This window comes from Lathyrus oleraceus, chromosome 1 (assembly GCF_024323335.1).
Source record: "Lathyrus oleraceus cultivar Zhongwan6 chromosome 1, CAAS_Psat_ZW6_1.0, whole genome shotgun sequence".
NCBI lineage: Eukaryota > Viridiplantae > Streptophyta > Magnoliopsida > Fabales > Fabaceae > Lathyrus > Lathyrus oleraceus.
Genome location: NC_066579.1, coordinates 335,590,701 through 335,595,411, shown reverse-complemented (window position 1 = coordinate 335,595,411; position 4,711 = coordinate 335,590,701).

Genomic DNA, 4,711 nt, shown 5'->3' with positions numbered 1-4,711 from the left:
ATCCGAGTTTTGAAGCTCCTTCTTTCTAATACAGGGAGACAACCTGAAGTTAATTGCATCATTGATAGAAAATTAAAGCAAATTGGATATCATCAAAATTAGTTCAATAAAACAAAATTTGAGGCGTAAATTACAAGGGTTTTGTATAACAACATAAAAGTAAGAACATATTATAGAAACAAACGCATGATTAGATTAACATAGCTAAGAAACATATAATCTGAAACAAACGCATGATTAGATTAACATAGCTAAGAAACATATAATCTGAAACAAAAAACTAAATATGATACACACATAAAAACTCTGCTAATTTAATAAATATAAGACACTGAAAAGTGATACATATATATTTGTTTATATATTATAATTAGAACAAATATAAACATTTTATAATGATCAAAATTGACAATTAAAATATTTATGCACATTTAAATTGAGAAATTTATTTCATTATAATTTTTTTAAAATAAAATATAATAACATTTATCTTGACATATCTATCAACTATACCAAAAATTAAAAATAATGTAATTAAATTTAGGTTCTCACCTTAAATCTAATATTTTAATCTTTTATAAATCATCATTGATTTAACATATTAAATATTTTAAAGTGTTGATGTCCTACCACTAGTTTCAGGACTATTATTGTCTGATTTGAAAAAACATTTTCATACTAATCGATATCCATAAAAGATAATTTTTTAAGATGCGGTTAATAATAAATAAATAAATTCATAAACGAACAAAATAATCAGAATTTCTTACCATCAATTCTCTGTTGGATGAGCGTGGAAGATCTTTAATGTATAATTCAAAAGAATAATGTTATTCTTACACCAATATTTTACATCAATATTTACACTAAATAGTGTTCACCTTATTTGTACGGTGAACAGTATGTTTTTAATAAAATAAAATTAAAATTTTATTTTAAATAAAAAATTATTTATAAAAATAAAATAAAATTAATTTTGTAACTAAAATATAATATTTTTATTAACTAATTTTATTATTTCATTAACCACAAAAATATATGTTATTAACCACGTATTTTTAATATAACTTATTAATCAACTTCACAATTTCATTAACCAATAAAATATATAATATTAACCAAATTCTGAAATTATTTTATAATTTTATTAATGAATTTTAAAAATTAAAAAACTATAAATATTAAAATAAAATAGGTCAATATTATAAATTAATGTCAGAATTTGGTCAATATTATATATTTTATTAATTAATTAAGTAGCAAAATTAGTTAATAATCTATCAGAAAAAAATGTGATTAATAACATATATTTGTATGGTTAATGCAATAATAAAATTGATTAATGAAAAATATTATATCTTTATTATAAAATTAATTTTAAAAAAATATTTTTATTAGATATATTTTTGTTTAAAATAAAATTTTAAAATTATTTTATTAAAAAATATTATTTATTGTATAAATAAGATAAATAATATTTGGCGTAAGATATTGATGTAAAAATAGCATCACTCAATTCAATATCATGCAATTTGACCTTCCCTTTCGTATCAATATATTTTGTCAATATGACATTAGGCATCTTTTCACCACTACAAAGTGAATAACACATTCTAACACAGATGATTGGAGAGAAAAGATTTATCCCAACTTACTAAACATTTTGTTTTGATTGTAAAAAAATATTTAACTCATAATTAATAAAGTTTAAAAAAACCAATGGTTTATATTTTAATCAAGTATGATTTTATTTTTTATAATTAAAGCTATAATTCACGTACACAATTATGAGGTCTCCTATACGAATTTGAAATAAGAAATACAATCTAATAACATTTATATTTGTTAGAACGGGCTCTTTCAGAATAAACATGTTTTTTGTTTGGTTTTATAACCTTTCAAAAAATGTTTCATTTTACATGTGCATTTAATACTAACTAATTATTTGTTTATTAACAATAGAAATTATTCACTTAACTGAAAATAAGTTCTCCCTCTATTCCAAATTCACTTTAAAGGTACTCTTATATTAAGAAAATTATGTATTGCATTTTTTGTGTTTATTTTACACATTGTTATATCTTAAACACTTTTCCCACCTTTTCAAAATATTTAGTGGTGTTATTAAGGGTTTATTGATGAAAAAATAATAAATGTATCTTGTAATTTGAAAATGAATTTATATTTAAGGAATGAAACAATTCTTAAAAGATGTTAATATGAAAGGACATACGGGAATATTATGATTTAATTTTAAAACCAAATTAGGTGAGGTCTACGATATCCCTTATAAAATTTGGGGTAATTTACTCAAATGACGTATATCAATAAAATTTTGCCACCTAATTTTTAAAAAAAAAATTGTATATTAATATAAAATTTTAAGTAATTGAGTTTATGTCTCCTCTTATTTATAAAATATTCAACATCCATTTTTTTTATTCGATGTGGAAATCATTACTCACATTCATACATGTCAATGTGAATATTTTGATTCTTTAAAATTTTGAATTAATATGTGATTTTAAAATTTTATTTTGGACAAAATTTCAATAATACATGTCATTTGGGTTATTCTCTACAAATATAACTCACTCGCACCATTTATCTTGATTTACACTGATTCTCACTTCCCATTAAATCTAACCTAAAATATGATATCATTTATTAAGAATTATGAGGAGCATAAAAAAGTTTTAATAGACTAACTAAATGTATAGGACTCGGAGACATTTACAACATATACTCATTCAAAAATTTAAGAAATAGGACTCGGAGTATATGAATAACATTTTTTATATATCTTACATTAACTTTGTTTTTATGAATGTGACATTTAATCACTAACATTTAATCTTATCGATTATTAATATAAGCTTGTTTGTATACCATAAACTTTATTATTTATATTTTATCAACTATATGATTTTTATTTATTTTATAATTTCTCTCATTCCACACTAAATGCAAAACAAGAAAATATAAATAAATAAAGAAAAAGAAAATAAATAAATAAGTAAATAAATAATAATAATAATAATGATGATAATAATAATAATAATAATAATAATAATAATAATAATAATAATAATAATTATAATAATTATAATAATAATAATAATAATAATAATAATAATAATTATAATAATAATAATAATAATAATAATAATAATAATAATAATAAAAATAATAATAATAATTAATATATTAAAAAATATATATGTTTACTATTAATTTATGGAATTTCTAGTATACTTCATATTGTTGAGATAATTATGAGTAGAAAATATTTTTTGTTATGGTTTAAGTAAATTGAGTCCTAGTATTAATATATATAGTTTGTAAGACTAGAATCCTAATTAATTCATAAGACCGAAATAAAGGAATTTGTAGCTACTATATAGTTACAGAGGTGTGCACCATTGGCGGACTGCACTAACAAAAATATTGTGTTCATTAAAGTTTTTTACTGTCATTTATCTTTAATCTTATATATTAGTTGTTGTAGTAACAATTAGTATTTGATGGCGATTAACCTTGGTGCGAAATTCAAAGTAACAAGGTTTGAAGGGATGAGTAGTTTTAGATTATGGAAAATGAGGGTTAAGGATATGTTTGCTCAACAAAGTTTACAGAAGATGTTGCATGAGACCAAACTAAACGACATGGATGATACTAATTGGTCTGATATGAAGGAGAAGGTTGCATGGGTGATTCACCTATTATTTCAAACGAGGTGATGTATCATATCATTGACCTCACGACTCTGAAATAGGTTTGGGGTAAATTGGAGAGTCAGTATATGTCAAAGACATCGACGAACAAATTATTCACGAAGTAGAAACTATATTGTCTGAAGATGCATAAAGGATCATACTTACAACAACATGATAATATCTTCAACAACATAATCATCGATCTGGTGAGGCTTGAAGTGAAGATTGATGATGAAGATACTGCAAATATCTTACTATGCTCGTTAACAGGTTCTTATGACAACTTGGTGATTACTCTTACTAACAGAAAAGATATTTTATGTCTTGATGTGATTACTGCTACAATTTTGTATTATTCTCAAAGGAGATAAAGTGTAGATGAAGGAACTCAAGGTGATGTTCTGTATGTGAAATGGGGTTAAGATTGTTAGCGGGACAAGGATAATAGAGGTTTTGAAAAGAAGAGGTCTATATCCAAAAATCATAAAAAAAACCTGAGTGTTATAGTTACGAACAAATTGGTCATTGAAAGTGGGATTATCCAAACAGAAGGCACGACTCATAAAATTCTACAAATGAGGTTCAAACTGATTATTCTAGCAGTGAAGAAGATATATAGTGTGTTTCATTTAACAAGTGAACAAATGCGCGGATTCTTGAATGTGGTTGTTCTTACCACATGACACCGCACCGGGAATGGTTCACTACATTCAGGTCAAATAATTTTGAATTTGTTTATATATATATATATATATATATATATATATATATATATATATATATATATATATATATATATATATATATATATGACGATAAAGCATGTACTATCACTAGAATAGGATAAATTAAAATTTCCATGGATGATGGTGGCGTGCAAAGATTGAACGAAGTCAGTTATATTCCAAAATTGAGGAATAATTTGATTTTCATAGGTACTTTACAGGAAAATGGTTTCTTCTATAAGTCTAATGGAGATAGGGACATTATGAAGG